This window comes from Diorhabda sublineata, chromosome X (genome assembly GCF_026230105.1).
Source record: "Diorhabda sublineata isolate icDioSubl1.1 chromosome X, icDioSubl1.1, whole genome shotgun sequence".
Lineage (NCBI taxonomy): Eukaryota > Metazoa > Arthropoda > Insecta > Coleoptera > Chrysomelidae > Diorhabda > Diorhabda sublineata.
Window position 1 is genome coordinate 39,839,424 of NC_079485.1, and position 22,331 is coordinate 39,861,754.

The following is a 22,331-nucleotide window of genomic DNA, read 5'->3' on the forward strand; positions in this document are numbered from 1 at the left end:
GTCGTTTGGATTTTTTTAGATGTAACTCTCATGAGCGTTTTATCACCTAATTCATTTGTTATTTCCATATGAGTATTTTGTACACTCATGTATGCTGAAAACTATTTGTTTCGATAAATAATTGACTATTTATGTTGATATTATGTATGACTCAATAGTAGAATCACAGAGTTGTAAATTTTTTTAAAAAATTTTCAGTCTTCAGTACAGGATGGACCTCTAGAACACCGGCCAATATATAATATTTTCAAGTATTTTACAAATGACGGAATTTTTGGTGAATATTTAGTATTCATAGCAGTTAATTTTTTCTGTGATCCAGCTCTGTTTATTACACTGTTTTTATCCAAGAAAATGTATTTACACATGTTTATATAAAAAATTATCTATAATACTTACAATTCACTCAGTATTATTTTGATGTGCAGATCGGTTTTTTCCATTTTCATGAACAAATTATAGAATTCAACAGCGATTCTAACTTTTCTAATAATAATGTGGCAATATAAGAAATAATGCAGAAAAGATATTCAAGAGCAGAAATTCATATTAAGTGAACTGAAAATGTGACACGAATAGTTTTAGTATAATTGAATTTAAAATTTTCGTGAATCTTAATAGTTTTTTATATTGTTTTTTATTGAGAAAAAATACAGGTTCATCAATTTTGATGAACTTCTCGAAAACTATTGACCTAACCTTAATTTACTTTTAATTATTGATTATTCTATAAATATATTGATAAGTACCAATTAACAACAACTCTTAGAACAAGCAGAAATTGGTTTAGCTATAATATACATTATGTTATTTTTCCTTATTTTGCCTCATGAAAATTGGAAATACAAAAATTTATCCTTCATTTGATCTTCTTATCCAGTTTTTCCAACATACATTCGCATTGAAAGTACTTCTATTATCTTTAAGTCAACACAATATCTGATTCTCTATTTATGGCTATGAGACTCAGATCCAGTGACAAAAATTAAGATTAGATACGAATCTCTTGAGCATTTTTTAATAATTTCTCATTTATTTTACATTAACTGGCTATTGTATTCATTTTTCCATCGATGCTCTTGTTTTTTTTCATTAACCACTCCAGGAAAATTCAGTGTAATTAAAAGAACGTACAGTTTTCTCGTTTTCTTGTAAATTAGAATGAGCACTGAATATTGATCACTTCAAATTATGTTTCAAGATCTGATGGATACTAATAAATTGAGAAAAATAGCTAAATATAGCAAAATGCTTAGAATATCTTTTATCGTGAAGATATCTATGATTTAATATAATTTGGGTGCTATGACTGTTGATTCGTCATTATCCAAAGACTGAATAAAATTTCAATTGAATTTTCTATTTATAACTTAGATATTCAAAGCTTGTTTGCATTAACTTCAGTTTTTGACACTTACGTTTCGTGAGATTCAATAGTTGGAATACTGCTTCTCAAATGTGATTTGAAACAATTATAACTTACAAGCTTGTGGTACGATAATAATAATTGTTTAATGTTAATCAGCGTAATGTTTCGAACATTCATAATGCCATCTGGACATTTTAATTTATATTCCAATTCACTTTCGAAAAATATTCATATTACGATATGGAAATATATCCATATTTTATTATGTAGGAAGAACCAAATATATTATCAATTTGAAAATTTATTATGACCGTTTCATGTTCTCTTTATGTAAATAATTTATATGTATTGCTATTATATTTCACTTGGTAATTATAATCAGATAGACGGTACATATAATTCGGTATAGAAACTCAAATAGAAAAATGTATGAAATATTGAACAAAAATAGGTTATCCAGTTGCCAACATTTCTCAAGATGACTATTTCATGAGAGATAATGATTAAAAAGGGGAGACACTGGTGATATTGAGAGAAAGAAAATAAGTAGATACTAAGATTATCAACAGGACAAGATGAGGTATCTCATGGTCATAAGAATTAGCACGCATTGCTCGGATGAGGTCAACTTTATTGGATCTCCATTCATATCCCACAGACCCCAAATTATTTTTATTCACTTATTTGAACCCTTTGTATCTTCACCATGACATTTTTTGCATATAGGTTTCAATTTCAACAGAAGAACTACCAAAATATTCTTTTTGTGTGAATATCAAACTTCAAAACAATAAGTTAAGCGATATCATCACATAATGTGATCTCTATCCGACACTCCACATTGTATATTCCTTTTTTATAATCCTATAATCCAACATTTATAAATATTTAGTCTTACATTTCACTTATTGAAAATCGTTTGAAGAATACAAGACTCTGTGCTTGTAGCTACTGGATTAACATATCTCATCCCTCGAGACTCGAGTGCAAATCAAATTTTAGTGGAAAACATAAAAGAATTAAACAAGTAGAAAGTGTCATGTCGTTTAGAGAAGTTTTGGGATCTCAGCAGGTCTCGCGAGAATCATAAACAGTTTCCCCCGTGACTAGAAGAGAAAAAGAACTATACATTTCGGCTTAGAAGTTGGTATGAAGAACGAAACAGGGAATCGGGGAATTACGGTAACAACATTTTATCAAAATCGTAGAGAAAACAGGGAGAAATAATATTCACTTTCAATATTTCCTGCGTACTATACCAAAAGTTAGTTTGCAACGATCAGTGTTCAGACCAAATTAGTGGATAAGCTATAAGAAAACATTGACATATGAATTAAAATTCAAAAATTTGACAAAAAAAAAGCAGTAGAAGAGATATTGACAATAAAAACTATGAGGAAGACAAATTGCGATATAGTGCAGTTATGCAGATGAAATATTAAATACACAAGAGATGATGTAGAAATAAAAACTAGGATCAACAGAAAACCAGAAAGCCTCATGAGAAACTGTACATGTTTTTATGAACACAACAGTTATTTAATTCTATATATCAAGAATATTGGAGGAGTTTTGCATTTTGCACTTTCACAAACAGTGATGATATCGAAAAGTGATCATTTGACTAGGCTTCAAATTTATTTCAAGTATTGAGACGTAACAATCATCTGTATTACCAGCCTCTAGATCATGATGTAAATTTTGAAGATGAATAATGTGACTATTTAGGGGTAATTGGATGTTAAGTAACAAAATTTACGAAAATGCTACAGCATCAGTTGTTGTAACTTCCGGAATAATTTCAAAGCTGGCATTGAAGTGAATTTCATGGAAGACACCTAAAAGTAATCGTGGGTTTTCATAGTGTACATCAAAGTTACATTTTAGAGATACATATTTTTCCACTCCGCCACAGACTAAGTACAACGGAGGACACTAGTTGAAACAGAGAGTGAGAATAATGTATTTTTAGACATCTTGCTTCTTTACTGATGTGTACGTACTATAATGTACGAGGTATATCCACAATGTAAGTTGCGCTCTCTTTCTATCAGCGGCAGCTCTAACTCAAGAAGAAGAAATGTATGTCATTTTCAGATCGATGCTGCCGATGTGTTCTTTGTAGTGCTTCTATTAGATGGCAGCCTTAATTGGAAATGCCGCCGCTTATAAAGTCAGATCGGTGATTCGATTTCTAAATGTAAAGAAAGTTAAAATAACAAAATACAAAGAGTGATTCAATGATTAGAAGATAGGACAAACAGTTTAATGAAGATCGTGATTAAGTACACGTAGAAGAACTATGTGGACGCCTGTCTTTTGTTACTAATGAACTAGTTCACGTAATTAAGGAGAAGCTCAATCAAAACCGAGGGTTTATAATGACTACTCTTGCTATGGAATGAAAAACTGAAATTTTGCAAAATTTACTCACGCTGGGTATCCGAATTGGTAAAATATTCCTTATATTTGAAGGCTTGCGCAAAGGTGGTCAACTATATGTTTTAGATGAGAAAAAATGGACATAGCGTCTACAAGAAAGATTGGGGGGTTTCTGAAAACAGAAAAATATCACCCATGTATGGTATAATAGGGTATATCTTATTCAAGAGTTTTCTATGAAGCTGTCTATGATAGGCGAATGCTTTTTTTAAGGAAATCATGCATTTGCACGTAATATATTATTTTCGGATAAATTTCAAGTGAAGTTCTTAATATGCACATTCATTATTTAGGAAGTTAGAAAGCTCTATATTGGATATGTGAAGCTCCCAACGTCTTTAGAAAGTAAATGTACGGGCAGGTATCATGAACAGAATATGCGATCCATACTTTGTTGAATTAATATCTGTTCTATATGTAATGTTTCCCAACATAGGCCGAATAAATCCAGATAGCCAATTATAATTTTAAGAAGACGGGGCTACCCCACGTTTTGGTATTATTGTCAAAGAATATATTCATGAATACTGCATTGGATAACTTTATATTATTAAATAGTCAACAATATCTCCAGACTTAATATCATTAAACTACTTGGGAATATAAAGATGAGTTTAGGCCGGTTAATATTCTAAATATTTAAAAAACGAATCTGAAATGACTTCCAATAAACACATAACACTAAAAAAGTATTTGGAAATTTTTTAGTTTGAAACAATTTTTTTCATCTCCCAAATAACCGTATAAGTGATAAAAAATTCCATTTTTTACGAGCTTTTCAGTGAGCCTATAGAGGATATATCTTTGCATTAAAAAATGTGTTAAGTTGAATGAAAAATTCCATTTTATAGGCAACAAATACTTCTTCTTCTTCACCTGTTTTATCTTCGACATTCTCGCCTTCTATCCTGCTTCAAGGTTGTCGCTCCACCTTTTTCTGGATCGGCCGGTACTCCTTCTGCCCAATGGGGATTTATCGCGCGCTATCTTGACCAGTCTGTTGTTATCCATACGACTTATGTGCTCATTCCATTTTTTCTTTCTTGATAGAACCCATACAAATACATAAAATAAATTCATGTGTTTCAGTGTTTTTCAAAGTTACTGGTTGATCCGGACTTTTTTGCAACTATATAGAAGGTAAAATTGAATGCGTTCCGTATAATCATACGTTCCGTTTTGATTGCATTCAATTTAAATTCATATTCAGTTCATACAATCTACCTTCGGCATTGTATTCGGAAGTTGAAGGGACGGCAATAATATACACTCTTTCATATAAAATTGACTTTTTGTTAGTTTTTATTTGCTTTTCTGTTATAAAACATTTCCGTGGATTTCGTTCTATTAGTGAATCCTTTTTTTTTGGTTAGAATCACTTGTAGTCTTTTTGTTTTAAAAGATAATATTACGCTCGTAAAGGTTTAACGCAGATGGTGTTTCAGCGAAGATTGCTACTAATAGACTGAAAGAGTATTTTCTCAACTGTGCATGAAAAATCGAAGATATTTCAGTCACGTAAAGGATATATATGTATCTATTATTTTTACGGATTCGATTGTCAATGTAACCTAGTGTCAAAAAAATTACCTACTGTAGTAAAGATAGGAACGATCAAAATTCACATATTTAGCTATATATGCCTGTAATTTTTCCGTAAAAATGATTTTCTATTAAAAATGACCAACAGTTGTAATCAATTTTAAATCTGAGTCCTATATTAAATTCATATCAAATTTAGTAACAGATACAATAAATTTTGATGACATCATCACAGGAAGTAACATATAATTAAAATAATCAATTTTCTTACAGGATTTGTTCCGCCACTGGAGTGGCTTATGTGATTTTAATTTTTAAATAGACTCTATCTAGCTATTGCAAATATGGTATATGGTTATTCGATGAGTTTTTACGAATTATACCCGTTACTTGGACCTGATCCAACACTTGTTAATTGTTGGACATTATTTATTAAGTTTTGGTTACTAGCAACGCCCTTTTACATGTTACACTTACTTGTAGATAGTACCTATAACTTACAAAAGATGTTTACGGCGGAAGTTAAGCATACAAACACATAACATTTCTACTATAAAAGATTCGAAAATGTTGTTAAATTTTAAGTTTAAAATCGAAACTATCACCAAGAAAAACTCAGAGGTGTTGATAAAAGGTGAGAATTTTTCCAGCAAATCATAGTTAATTCGAACAATGACTCTTATTATTTGAATAAAATTCTATTGAGAGATTCAATTTTAGATCTTTCTACCTAAAGGAAAAAATTAGTATTCGAGAAAGCGGAAAAATGAGTGAAGCATTTGGAAGGAAATCGGAAAATCTGTCACGAAATTCCCGATAGCCTGTTTTTTATATTTACCTATATTACTAATCACTGAAATTTGTTTTATTTAATTGAACTCCATTTATGCTCATCTGGAATGTTGATTTTTTTACTTATTCATTTTATATTGTAACGATGTTTCTTTTTGTGACAAGTTAATTTATACATATTTTGAAAGAGCGTAAGATCAAATAAGCAGCTCTACCTCAAGAAATAGTGACATCATTAAAGAAACATTTTTATTTTGGTAACATATCATCAGGTATAATCCGAATCTTAATTAATTTTGTAGTGAAACTTTTCATAATTCCATCAGTGTAAAACTTCTGTGATGATTTTCCAATTTTTTTCCATTAAGAAAGTTCGACAAAGATTTGAAAAATTATAGTCAAAAGGTACAATACGGTGAAATAAAACTTATCAACCAAGTTCAGTCGATTATTGGCGAATTATCAAAGATGTGTAGTCTGGAGTTGTCGTGTTGGAATACGACGGTCCTTCTACTGGTTAACTTTTGAAATTCCTACTGTAATCTACTCAATAGTTGATAGTATAGTACTGAATCGACCGTTTGATTAAGTTTCAGAAGTTTGTAGTATATAATTCTCCCACAGTCTCACCATACATATAACAAACGCTGTCAGTCCGGGTTTTTCAGTTCTTTTATCTCTACACCCTGACCACGATCTTTTGCGTTTATGTCATTCACTATTCCCATGAGAAATAATGCTATTTTATTACGTTATAACGAAGTATCGCAAATTTCGATTCGATTAATTAAATTTGGCGCAATCAACTCTTGCGACACCTGAACATCAATTCAACACCTATTCAGCCTTCGTCAAATTATTTTAAACCTTTTGATTATCGATGCCTTGTACATCAGCAATATTTTGACAGTTTACATCTATCAAACAAATCTATCTCTACCAGTTGCGAAACTTCGTCGGCTTTTTCGGTCAGGCCAGCTGTTTACACCAATTACGCACAGTGCAAATAGTTACAGCAGCCTTGCCGTAAACAGCACACATTAATCTGCATATTTGTGATGCATTAAAGTTTTATCTATGGTGAAAAAACATGACATTTTACATGTTCATAGCTCATAACAGAAACGCTGACTAACAATACTCTTTCCACAAAGGTATAATTTCAAATACCGCATGTGAAACGTGCATTAAGTTGGCACAATCAAACTAATTGTTCGTGATACTACAAATCCAGCACCACCTCCACCTCTGTGAAGTGTTTTAGATTTATTTTAGGAATATCCTATTCGAACATTTGGTATTAGATTTATTACTGCAATTTTTAGTTCTTTTAAATAGCATAGATATTCCAGATAACAAGTTATAAATTCGAAATAGGAAATATTTTTCAAAGTCTACCTACCTATCATCTTCTCATAATTGAATAATATTGAATAATGTTCTTCTTATTCACTTGAACAGTACCTATAATTACAAAACGGCTGGGATCGATTTATACATTCTTACTTATGTATTTTATTTGTGCACTAACTATTCACTAACACTTACACATTCAAATATTCACTATTACTTGAAATCTTAAAACAGTGAACTATTCACTGACACTTAATTATTTCAAATGAACTGTCTAATTGTCACTATTCCCATGTGTTTACTATGTACTATGTACAACTGACTGCCTACGGCTGCTAGAACTTTGTTTTATAGAGTTTCATCACATTCTCAGTTTCTTGGAAATCTTCAATTTCTGTCTACAGATTGTAACTGGTCGCAAAAAAGGTGGAGTAAACAGAAAATAAATACAAAAAGTGCTCAGTGAATCAGCCAAACTTTAGCTTCGGTTAACATATTAGAAGATCAGCTTCACGGTCTATATGAGTGAAAGAATTGATAACAATACAATACTTCATTCATCCCAAACATGATAATTTTAATTTTAAAACTTCAGTTACATTTGTTTCTTAGGTAATATTTTTAATAATTTGTTCAAAATAATTCATAATTTGGATTTTTATACAATTCCTTTCCTCATTGAGTTAAGCCACAATTTTATTATGTAAATCGCGTTATAACCATATAATAAATAGTATCCTTTCTTCACTGCTATTTTGTAAGTAGATGACAGGCTTACGATTTTTTTTCTTTTTGGCTTTCGAGTGTAAAAATGGCTTTTTGGTATAAAAATTAATTGTGAAATACGTGCGTGTCACTAAATCGCTTATAACTGATATACAATAATTATTAAAACACAATCAGTTACTCTGGATTAAAGTCTTCAAACACCGAAAAATGACAGTTATGTATTAACGCACAAAACTAAATTAATAATAATAAAATATTTTGGTAGGTTAAAATTTTCACCGCAAATAAAATGTTCGTATAAAAATCGCTGGAATCATCTAATAGGTGACCCATCTGATGCAGGATCACAGTTCCCGGAAAGCCTTCTTTTGTGTTTCAAAAACTAACGACTAGTGAATAATTAGCGTGAAATATGGTTTTATTATTACAATAATGATGGTTTGTAAATGTGGAGAGATACATAAGCTATTGGTAAATGATTTCCTCAATAGCGGGTCGTGGACATAATCATTTTTCGTTTTTGGTAATGCTAATCTCAAAAAAAGTTAAATTGGTGGAAGCACTGATTGTCGAGATTGATTTTATTGTGATTTTCAATAAGAAAGAATCTTATTTTGTTTCAATTTCTTAGGCTTTTTGTATTATTATTATTAGTATATAGGAAATTAGTCGTAAAAAGTATGATTTTTATGGATTTTTACTAATTTAGTGTCTTGGAGTAAAGCATTATGAAAAATTGATGATCGTTACTTTAATAGGAAATTTATACAAAATTGAAATATAATAATTCACTCAATTATTTTTATAATATTTTGTTTTTCATGTAAATCCACGATTCCCTTCCAAAAACTTTTGAATAAAATGAATATTTGTTTGTGAAATATTTCTGTTTCATTATCTAAAAAAATTTCATCGTCCTTCGGACATTGAACTTTAATGTTAGGAAGTCAAGGTTGCTTTGTCTTGAAGCTGACCAATTTATAATCAATCACTATAAAGTTATAAAGCTATATTTTGTATATTTTATGTTAAGCTCAATAATTCTGAAATTGTATTCACTGATCTGAAATATATTATATATCTTTATTCATCCACAATTTTGCTTATATCACTTAGTAATGATGTACTGTAGTCATCTAGATAATAAGAGATGTTTTCGATAAACTTAAACGATAGATTTTATAATAGTTTTTCATTTTCTCGGAAGGGCTAACCTAGTAATTAGCCATAAGATATTATATTTTCGTTTAATACTTTCTTCTCAATATTGAAATTGTGAAAAAGTTATCGAATTATGAAACCATTCATCAAATCTTAACCATATCAGTACCAGTTCTTTTTTATAATTCACCCTTTTTTGATTATTGATGCGAGCGGAGAAGGAAAAGGAAATGAATTTGTTTTTCAAGGAGAAACTCTTCTTGAGATAAAGTAATGGTATTATTTTCTCGGCTTTCTCTGTTTTGTGAGAATAAAATCTATAAATACTATTCAGATATACTTTCTAAACACAATAAATTGTATTAGATGTGTATTTATGAAGGCAACAGCTACATAAAAATTCTATTTTTCCACATTTTCCATATCCATACGAATTTATGTTTTCCGAATCAATCAAAATTTTAAGTTTCGGTTAGTAACAATGATAATAAGGAAGACAAAAGGGATTCTCCTAAAGTTAAGTGTACCGTGACTAAGTGAAACATTGAGGGTCGCTCCTTTTTTTCTCAGAAAATCCTGGAAATAGGGCGATCTGAACAGACATCTACAATAAAAGGAGAATACTTTGTTAAAAATTTTGTTTTATTTCTATTTCACTTTCTCGATCATGTTCATATGTAGGCTACTACCTTACAAATCAAAAAATGTATGATGTGTTCAATACCGAATTTACGATTATTTGAGAGTGACCATCAAGAAACTTCATCAAATATCACGAACCAATTACACATAAATAACAGTATTGGCAAACAACTTTTCAAAATAATATATGTTTATCGCACTCTCAAACGAACCAAGTTCGAGGAATTTCTTCAGTCTGTAGTTTCTTGGCAGCTAGAGGTCAGGACGAATATACCTTGAAGAGATGTACATAGAGGATTCGATCCCGGTCGATTTTTCTGGTCCCGGGATTATCAACAGTTAATACCAGGATTCCGGGATTGTCCCGGGAATGTATTGGTAATAGAAAGTGGTAGCAAAAAGAAAAATCAACCTTTTATTTTAAATCTTTACTTAAATCTTCAAAAACAAAACAAAATTATAATGTCTTCTAATAAAATTAACAAACTAGGCCCTTATAAAATAGTTTAATAAATTATTGCTTAGTTTGTTTATTTTAATTTACAATACACTTTAAAAAATCAACTTCTCAAAATTTGTCAAAAGAGATCAATGTTAATAGGACTCATATTTTAAATCAAATAGACCAGAAACTATAATTTACTTATTTAAGCCACGAAAATAAAATCTTAAAAATAACAACGCATCCAACGTGTCAAGTTGGAGGAATCGTCAATAGATTTTTGTAAGCCTTCTCTAAATTATAACCTCGTGTGGAACTAACCTCATAAAGATTCATTTCTTGCTTAATGATCTTAGAAAGATCAGTTTCTTTATACGCTTCAGGATTTATAGTTTTAATACTGTTTTCTATTTCGTTTTGAAGCTTTTCTTTTAATGTTAAATCAGTTTTACTAGTTGTCTGCGTGGGTTCAATGTTCAAAATAACTCTTTACAACACAATCAGTCTCCAACTCAGTATTCTCAGTATGAGGATTTTGTAGATAGTTTATAATGACTTTACACTGACGTAACGTCTTCATCTTTTTTATGTTTGACATAAAAACTTTCCTTTCATTGTTTACTTGTTAAACATAAACAAAAAAGAAAAAATCATTTAAATATATGTACAACATAAATATAACCTCTAAAATCAACAGAAAAAACATTCGCTGTTTTACATCTATATTTACTCATACACATTAATGCATTGTTTTTAATAAATAATAAATTAATTGTTTATAACCAATTAACAATGTAAATATCAATACTTACACGATCTGAAGTGTTTTTACACTATTTTACACATATACTCAATCCGACGCCGGTCGTTAGCAGAAACAAACGCAATTAGCTGTGTAAACAAGATGGCCGGCAAATTTTGACGTTTAACGTCAAATGAAAGTAAGTGCGTTTCGATTCACGCACATTTTTATTGACTTATATAAAAAATATATTAGTCCCGAAAATCGCGGTATTAGGGATTCATTGAATTTAATCCCGAAAATTTCGGGACTAAAATATGTTAGCGATCTCGGGATTCCGGTCTTCGGGATCCCGGGACCGAATCTTCTAAATATACATCCATATTTAGATAAAATGGATAACAATTACCTCATACTTCAATTGATTTTCTTCTATTACCTATCGTTTGACTACTCCCCTATACTAATCATTTTAAGAATTTATTGTATCGCTTTTGTTTATACCGAAAAATGAATTAATCAACTGTAATAATTTTCTAGTTGTGGCTGCATAAATAAATTGAGTTAGTGAACAAATTATCATAGACATAGACATAGAAATTACCATAGACTACGCTTTGTTGTTAGTGACTGTCTATGGAAAAACTTCAGCGGACCCTGGAAGTTGGAAGGAAACCGCTACACGATTAACAGAAAACCTAATTTTTTCTGGTTCTTCGATTTTCTAATATGTCGAGAGCCTCTATATTCTTCAAAATTCTTCTCGTCATCTTGACCAGGAGGTAATCGTAACCTCTATTTTTTTCAATGTTTTATATACACATGATACTATTTTATAATTTTTCCTTTTGAAGTTTGTTGCTTTTTATGTCGCGATAATTATTTCTGAGCTCTGTTCAATCCTCTCATTTTTTAATCGTATGCAATGATTAATAGCTTTTCCCTATATAGGGTCAAGGCAAGACTTTCATTGACAAAATCCATGAAAATTAAATAGTGGGGTTTCCGACTGTGCTATGCTCTAAGCAATCTGTTAAAGTTTCACATCATAACATTCGATAATTATACCCAATTTTTGTTAATCAAACTACAAATTAGAGATAAAATTTGGAAAAAGTAAATAAGTATGTCGTGACAGAATTGAACCTTGTAGTAACAACTGCAGAATATAAGAATATTGTTATTGTCATTTCCATATTAGGCCTTGTATACAAACATCAAATTTTTTTCATTTTTTCATTTTTCATTAATTAGATATATAATCCCCAAATATTTGGAGTAATGGGTTTTTAAATTAAATTACCAACAACTCACTGAAAAACTATATTTTGCTATAATTCATTGAGATCCATTGAAAGTTTCTGAAAAGAAAATGAAAACTACCTTTTAACGGTTGGATGCTGGGGCTGGGCCAATACCAGGCGCAAGCGTCGCTTATTGTCGCGACGATAGTTGTTTTCAGTTTAGTGTGTATCTTGATTTTCAGGATGCTGGCGAGAAGCGTCGATTCTGTACGCTGAAGATTATTTCGCGCGCGGTTTCATAAGTTGTAAAATTTAATACGAAATGTTTAACATCATAATGTGTTTTTCTTTCACAGAAACTGTTGTGTTTTTATTGAAGAGAATATGTGAGAACATTAGAAGTGCGATCAATTTTATCATTGTAATTCATTAAGTTAGCGGTAAGTTGTATTCGGAATTGTTTTATTTCGATATTGTCCAAATTTTTTCAAACGTCGATACTACGTGTAATAAATTTTGTTATATCTTCAAATACAATTATCTTCAACAGAAATATGTGAAATTACCTCTAATATAATGAAAATTTCTCGGAAACCGAACCAAAGACCAATATTCTTGTGAAATATTTGTTGATCTGAGTTGTATGGGCAAGTGGGCAATAAAATAGGGTGTAATTTATATATATATATTTTTTTGATTGTTCAATCTTTCCCATTTTTTGAGAATTAATTAATAGAGGAAACTGATCAAATTGAAAAATCTGTGATAGAATCATATTATTTTAATATGATTTTCCAAAATAATTTTCCAGAAGCTCAAAATGGAAAGAAAAAGAAACTCGACTTGAATACGTAGAGTGTTAACTACCCTGTTGAGATATGGAAACTACTTTTGCAACTCACTTTTTTCTTGAGTATATAAATTTTAACTTGATGTTTGGAACCGAGATTTCATGAATCTATTCATGTCAAACTGTGCCGAAATATTTATGTATACCAAGTTCAAAGTTTAACAGTTTTCCACAGTTGTATGCTCAGTTTGATTAAATTGTGAACATTGGTCTCCGAGGACTATGGTTATTAAAACGTATATGAGACAGTCAAAAAGTGTTTTTGTTGTGAGTTTCTATCCACAATATTAAGAAACTCACATACAAACATCGATCTTAACAATGTACTCTATTTTTCCATTGTTCTGTGGTTGAAAAAACATGTTTCGTTTTATCATCAAAAGCATTTTTTCGGTAGGGTCGTAGATATTGATTCTGCCCCTATTTTTTATTGTCAAGTTTATATTTTCAAATTTTCAACAAATATATAAAGGGGTAAGATTTCTCAGTTGATTACTTTAATTTGATTAACAGATGATCATCAGCAGATTTGTCTGAATTATGTCTCTTTATCAAATATTGTACTTGGTTAAATAATTTTCATATTGGCAAAAATGATGAATAAATGAAAACATTCGCTATTTATAAAGGTTTAAAAGTGGGATTCCAAATTCTATATGCTTTCACCAAGAGCATCGATTTGGATAATTTACAATTATATGAAGGATATTCAAAAAATTATAACAACTAAACAAATAAATTAAGCGATTGATAGCAGAACTTGTCAATGACCAGCATGGAAATCACCTAATTAGTATTACGGAAAAATATGAGCTGTATTTTTTCAGATTATGCCTGTTTGCAACTTCAGAAGAGCTAGTTACACAAAAGCCCAAGTACGTTTTGATATAACAGGCATATTATACTGTTGGTGTTCATCAAGATAACAAAGAATGTGAGTTGTTATTAATTAACTGAAGAAAATGCTGTGGGTGTTCATGTTTATGCGCTTTTAAGCTCTATTAGATAATATTATTTTCAATAGATCATGAATCAGTAGAGATCAAAACTTATGTCTAACTACGATTGATATTATTAAATTGTTAACAGATATATATTATGATTTACTATAGATTTTTCAAGTGCAAAACGTTTGATGGGGGCCAAGAAATGTTTCAAAGAATGATATTTTATGACAGACAAAAATGATTATGGATCAAGCGAAACTTGAATCCTAGAAGATTGATAGTATTGATAATATAATATATATCTTAACCAGATAGTTATCATTTTAAATTAATTGAAACTGTTCATTTTTTAGAAGACTAGAGGAAAGCTCTATAAAATGAAACATTAAATTATTTTTGTATAATGTTAGATTGCACTCTTAATATCTCTCACAAAGAGCAGATTTCAGTCGTTGTCGGATTCGTTTTTTTCAATACTTCTACAAACAAAGTTGAAGAAAAATTCCTTGGATTTCTTTTCTATAAGGAAAACTTCTGGTGAGGGCTTGCTGACATTTTTATTAAATTTTTTATCAACTTCCGATATCGATTTACAGGATATGTTCGGTCAAGGATACAACATTGGCTTGAATATGAAAGTTCACAACGTAGGTTTACTTAAAACAATCCTAGAAATGAATCTGCAAGCATTTACTTGGGCGGCACACCGTTTTAATTTGGAGTTAATGATGCCGATAAAAGTTAATCGGAAATTAATATTTCACTTCAACTAATCGATGGTGAAGTTTTATTAGATAAGATAAAACATTAAAAGCTCTTAATTCTATCTCAGTAAAAGTTTTTAATAGACCATATTTGATATACTCTGTTTCTATTAAACAGTCAGACATGAGAAGCTTCCTCATTTAATTACAATCATTCAATTACATCTACTCCCTGGTTATTTAATACGAGAAATTATCCAAATTTAATAACGCCATCAGCAAATAGTTGAAAAGTGGCAATTCAATAGAAAACAGTCTTTTCATGTAGGCTGGTGTTCGCTAGCCATTATCAAGATTAAATACTTAGGCCTTCGCAATATAATTTTACAACTTGTCTTATTATGTGAATCAACAGACCACCTACCAAGAGAATTTTAGAATGAAATTCATTTTCTCCTTCATTTTGTTCCTTAACATAAGTATACGCATTATGTTGTTGATTTTATCATTGTAGTGTTAGCTGTTTTCAAGTTTTTGAAATACTTTTACAATATTGTCCATCACATTGCGAATCTATTGGTGTAATGCATTTGTTCCCAAAATCTCATAAAAACTGAGAACGTTTAGTAAGATGATTGCGGTCTATTAACTTTGTTGCATTTTATTGAAGTTTTCTGTTTTATTCTTATTCGATTCAACGTTTTGGTGCATTAATATTTAGTATGTCGATTGTTCATGTTTTATTTGAATTATAAGTTAAAAATTCCCTTTCATATCGATTTATTTATATAAATCATTGGATTTGGTTATCATAACTTCAGTTCCCAAAGCTCTTATTACTCCTCCGCTCAGGAAGAAATCTCCGACGTGAATCGCTAATATACTTATTTAAAATTTTTATTACTTTGTACAAATAAAATATCCACATGAATGCTAGTGTTTGGTATTTCTTGAATCCACTGACAACAATCAATGACATCTAAATATTGATCAGTGAAGGGTTTCCAGCTGATTTTCGAAACGGACAAGAGAATGTAAGGGTAGCTTGTACTCATTTACCTATGATTGTGTCAACATGATTCAATTTCGATCTTTGAAGTTTCATGCCAGACAAAGGATTGAATAAAAGCTCAATTTGGATGATTGATCAAATAGTATTCCCAATAATTGTACCGTTATAATTCACATAATGAGTAGTAGATTCAAATATTCCTGAAACGGAATCAAATACACGGAAGAGAGAATTTTTAGAAATGGTTCACATACATAAAAGCGGGAAAGCTATCAATTATAAAAAATACCTCAATAATTGTAGTAAAATTCACAGTCCTATTTTATAATTTTTAATATAACTACGAATAATTTGATAGACGGCTGCTACATATTTTGAGATCTGGTAGAGTAAGGAAAAATTCATTTTTCTTGTTAGAATATATTTTATTTTTATATTGATATATAATATCTAATATTCATTCTCTGAATCGATTCGACCTTCAGAATATAATATTCTTGTGAGAAAGGGATTGCTCAGCATTTATTTGTAGAAGTATGGAATCTGTGAAATCTAACCAATCAAGCATTAAACATTAAAAAAGAAATTTTCTCTAAGAAAAATATTATGTGGGTAATATAATACAGATGTCTAATCCTATATATCCAAACTATGTGCTGATATATAGATAGTTATTCTTATTATTACAAGGTATATCCATATGTCGCTGTTTGTGAAATCAGATCTGTTATTCATTTTCTAAATACAAAGAAGGTTAAACGAAGTGAATTTATCGAAAAATCTATGAGGTTTACGGACTGCTAATTGGAAGATGGGTCATTTGATTAAAGTTGTACGATGAAGAACGACAAATGCCTACACAAGTTCAGACGCTAAGTATAAAATATGTTTGAAAATTGTACATTTTTGTACAATAAATGTATTTTTTGTATCTGTATATCCAAACGAAACTAACTTTGTTAATATTCCTCGTAATTTGATAATAGTTACAATTTAAATATATTCTTACGAAACAGTTCTTATAGTTCACATTTTCTATTATCTTCTCTTTGTTTTTATTTTGCGAATTGTGTTGTTATAAAGCTTCAATTTCATAATTATTTCCACGTAATCCAATAAAAACATTATTATGATTCAGTACTATTATCATTGTAAATGGGACATACATTTTGTGAATTTGCGTTATCTTTGTTTATTGAAATAACATTGTTCTTTAACTCGAGTTGGAACCAGTTTTCACTTTATAACGAGCTTCGTTCTTGAGAAATTATTTAGTGATATACTTATATTTGTAGGCTTAAAAAGATTCAATAACAAAAATACGACGTATTTTTGATACTCATCAGTATATGCTCAGTTCCAATGAATGAAAACACCTCTAACTTTTCATTTTGTAAACCTTTTCATAATTACAATAAGTTAACTTATTCTCATAATTATAATGTTAGCAATATTTAGTAGTATTCTGAATATGTCGATCAAAATCTGCTCAAAGGATATTAGAGGAAAAACTAAAACGATATGCTCTAAGCTGTGTACGTCTTTAAACCACTAACAAAAATAGACTAAGTCAACTAAAATTTTGTTCAAATATCAATTAGAAATTTCACTTGCATTAGAAAGTCGTAAATGTGGAATAACGTCAACAAACTGTATTTTCATGTTGAGCCAATCATATTATACAATGGCTTTTTAACAAAACTACGTCCTCCGCATAATCTACATAAAACTAAAATAGGAAACGAAAAGCTGGATAATGTGAACAGCTGTTTCATATTTAATTGACATAATCTAGCCAAACAATTATAAACCACTTTTGATGAAACGCATGTTTGTATAGCAGAGAATAATGAAGAAAATTCAATTAAAATTAAAATAGGAACGAGAAAGCTATCAATGACCTAAAAAATTTAAGTAAAATTTATAGTTATATTTTATAAATTTTAATACAACCACAAATAATTTGATAGACGACTGCTACATATTTTTGAGATGTGAAAAACTAAGGGAAAAGGGAGAATTTGTCCTGTTAATACAGATTTGTATGTATTGTATGTATAGTCTAAAGGCAGAATTCCTGCTGATTTCAAAATTACGAATTCACAAATATAAATATGGTCAAATGTCATAAGGTCCTAAAATAAAAGATGATGAAAAAGACGAATCAAATATATTCTGAAAGAAAAACAAACAATATGAGTTGCAGAAAACCGGATTGAGATATTATAAAGAAATATAATAACTCCAGCTTCAAAACTTTTCAATATTAGTGGAGCCATAGCGCTTTTTTATTTGTATTGAATCTTTTGATTATGCTTCAAACTAAAAAAAAATTGATATTCGTTTAATTCCATCAACAGTACTTGAGAAGAACTACCACATGTGAAAAGGCAATTTTGTAATAAATTTTATGTTGATTTACACCCTTTATTCAAGTAATTATCACTCATCATTCATGATAAATTTCAAAACTACACAGTTAAACCGGAAAGCCAAATTAAAATGGGCAAAATTCCAGAAATAGGCGCTATGCTCTGCTGAACAACGTTGTCATTCCCTGAAACTCTATTTCACCGCATTTGTATGTAAAATAGAGAATTAAAAATTATGATTTCTAGTTTTGTTGCTCCAGGATTCGTTCATTTCATTTTAGAAGAAAAATGAAGCCTTCTCAAATTTTCTTACGTTCAAATTCGACACTTAACTGTTTCATTATAAATTGAATGTGTCTATATTGCCTCTTCAGTTTTCTGCTTTTGGATTATATACTTAGCTCCCCATTTGGATAAATCTGTGGGCGTTATCAAAATTAAAAACACCTACTTACTTATTCCCCAAATAAAGGTAAGGTGTTATACTTTGTTTCGCAAACATATTAAAGTGAGATAGTCACGTTATTTATTTACGTCGATGTGAATCTATGTTACACCTTTCAAGTAAAATACAGAAGTGGCAAACATCCGTGCTTTGTTAGGAAATACTGTATATACAATTTTTTTAACTTCAATTACTTCTAATGCTACAAAAGCATGTACTCCACTAACAAAATTATAGATGGCGTGTTTCACCGATAATTAATGTATGATGACAGTCGCTGTCGGTAATATTTAAAGTTAATCCGATTTGGCAGACTATTAGATGAATTATATCCCTAAGACCAGAGGTAATTTAGTTTTTTGTGAATTAGGTAGTATTATGTGGAAAGCACATCAAATTTGATCAAAAATAAATACAACCGTTTTCTTAAGTATACACCGTGACACTATAACACTGTAGCTGAACACACTGTTTACACTTCTACTACACCAACACTCACAATTGCACAATTGCACGTGCGTTTCGATAACAAAGTTATCGTCCCCAAAGACTGAACTTGGTTATCGAAACGTGTCTCAGACAGAGTAATTGTGATTAATGGTGTAGTGGTAGTATAAAGAGTGTGTTCAGTATGAATATCACCAACGGTTCCAGCAATTCTAATTTAGATAAAACTGTTTTCGGTCAAGCAACAGGTTCCATCGATCTTAGCTCTCTGCAACTTCTGTTCCAAAAACTGAAAAGATTGATTGATCAAGACGAATTAAAAAGAAAAATCCGTAACCATCGAGGGGACAATAGATATTGATAGTTTGAGAAAATTAAAATGTTATATAAATCATCGAATGCTAATTACAATAGTTTCAAACCCTCAAAATTATTGAACTTTCAAATTTCAAGGTCAGTACGGGCATTTCTTGTATGTATTTTCTGGAGAAGTTAATACACTTTGTTTTGGATTCAGAGAATTTCAATCCGCTATTGTTAGACCAGTTGCTTAATTCGTCTAGTGCAGTTTGTATATGTGTTTGAGTGTAGTCAGGTTTTTTCCTTTTGCAAACAGTATCAGGTCATCGGCATACAATCTTCCTTTGACTAACGGAGAGCATCTATCGAGTATATCGGAGATCGCGATAAGAGAGAGGGTAGAGCTTATTGTAGACCCTTGTGGTATCCCATTCTTCTGTATTTTTTTAACAGAGAGGTTTGATTTATCCTTACTTGCTGCTATGCATTCTTGTTTGTTGGCCAATTCTTCGCTTATTTCAGATTCGAGATCTATCAGGTTATCGGCTGTGTATCTGTTTTGGCGAAATCCGCTTTGCTCTGGTATTAATAAATTTAATCATTTATTCCATGATTTTGCATAGATATTGGTCGATATGAGTCTGGTTTGATTCTAGTTTTGTCGGGTTTCAAAAAAGGAATTGTCACGGCTTCTCGTCAACTTGAAGGGAAGACTTTATTGATCCAATGTAGTTGTATAGTTTTAATAGGTATTCTTTGGTGGTGATTGAAAGTTTTTGTAGGAATATTATAGGTATTTGGTCTAGACCAGGAGCTCTCTGTTTTTACGATTTCAGAGCTTTGTGAAGTTCTGTTTTGTTGAGAGGTTAATTGATGGGATTTGTTTCAGTTTCAGTAAAATCTATTAATTTTTATTTCTTGATATCTCTTGTAATTTGTATGAATGTTGGGTCGTAGTTTGAATCACTAGAGTTATGTTCGTATTGTGAGGCTAATGTTTCTGCCATTTCACTTAGTTTTGTGATAAGGGTATTATTTTGTGGTTAAGAATGAATTTCTTGTTTGTTGTTTATTTCCTGTCATCTTTCGGATATTTTGCCAAACTAGGGATGATGAGGCTGAGGATGTTATTGTAGACACGAATTTAGTCTATGATTCGCGTCTACTCTTTTTCATAATATATCTTGCTTGAGCTCTTTGTTTTTCATATTCGATTAAATTTTCTGTTTTGTTGTATCATTTAAACTTGTTAAAGGAGTGTTTATATGTTCTGATTGCGTTTTGACAATCTTTGTTCCACCAAGGTAGGGGTTTGTGGTTTAGTAATATTTTACTATATACTATGTGTGTTTTTGAGGCTTCTATAATAGTGGATGTGAAGGTTTCTATAAGATTTTCTACATTTGTGATTGACATGTCTTCTGGAGTGTTAATCTTAACTCAATTGTTTCTCCAAATTTTGTCCAATTGGCATTTTTTAGGTTCCATTTTGGGTTTGGTAAACTATTATTCTCAGGGTAATTAGATGAATATGCGATCTTTATGGGAAAATGATTGCTTCCAAATAAATACGGTATTACATCCCAGGTTAATGTATGTGCTAAAGCTGGTTCGCACAAAGAGGCTGATTTTTTTCCTGTATGTATGTCGAGCCTTGTTGGTCTTCCGTCGTTCAAGATGTTGAGATTTACGGAAGTTGTCATGTTTTCTATCGATTTTCCTTCGGCTGTAGTGTGGTTCGATCCCCATAGGGGATTGTGGGCGTTGAAGTCGCCTAAGATTAATCGAGGACTTTGAATAGTTTTTATAACTTGTTCTAATTCTGATATATCGATATATCGTGGTCTGGAGGTAAGTATAAAGATAATATATATATATTCTTCGTGGTGTATCTATTGCTACGGTTATTAATTCTATGTTATTTACGGTTGAATTGATTTGTTGTGAATTATATTTGTTGTGGACATATATTGCTACACCTCCAGATGCTTTCCTATTATATATCCGGTTTATATGGAAACAGGTATAGTTTTTTAAGTTATAATAATATTGATTTTTGAAATCGTTTCTTGCAAGCATATTATGCTGGGTGAAAGTTCAAGCAGTAGGTTTTTAAGCATTTCAAATCTTTTGTAGAATCCTCTTAGGTTCCACTTTAGAATTTATTCAGTCCTAGACATTATTCCTGAGATGATTCGATTGACGTTTCAGAGTAATCTTCGATTTCTTATGCGATGGATGATGGGTGTAGGTTTAGTTGTCCCTTAATTTATTTCTTGATTCTGGTACTGATGCTTTTCATTCTTTTGTTTCTATAATATGGATGTAGGTTTGCGAGGAGTTTTAGAAATCCTTTTGTGTCTTATGCGTATATTTTTGATATACTCAGTAAGTCTTTTGATCCTATTGCGTTTTCGAAGAAATTGGCTGTTTCCGTGTAACTTAAAATTTCATTATATAAAAACGCTATTATTGTGAACGGGTTCTTGGTTTAACTCATCAAACCTTTTGTAATACTCTTCCTATTTGCCCGATATAACTCCGGTCAATTTTTTCTATGATCACTCAGGTGGCTTTTTCAAAATAAATAGAAGCAATGATCGATTATTTCAATCAATTTTAGCATTTTACTAACTTTGTGGTATACTTTATACTGAATTTATTTATTATTATTCCAGCTTTTACGTTTTAACCCCATATTTCTTAACGCATGTTATCTCAGAAAAAACAGATAATTTTATTAATGAATACGGAACCTGGAAATTTATGTTTTTCATATATAAACACATTTCGTCC

General features: G+C 30.5%; 1 protein-coding gene across 2 annotated transcripts in view; it reads left to right on the forward strand.

Annotated features, from left to right (window-relative positions):
• The first annotated feature begins 12,679 nt into the window (after positions 1–12,679).
• The window catches only part of LOC130450793 (5-hydroxytryptamine receptor-like), a 251,655-nt gene continuing 242,003 nt past the window's right edge, over positions 12,680–22,331 (forward strand). For both annotated transcript variants that reach the window (XM_056789424.1, XM_056789423.1), the window contains exon 1: positions 12,680–12,898. The gene's annotated coding sequence lies outside the window, so the exon portion shown is untranslated. The remainder of the gene's footprint in view (positions 12,899–22,331) is intronic.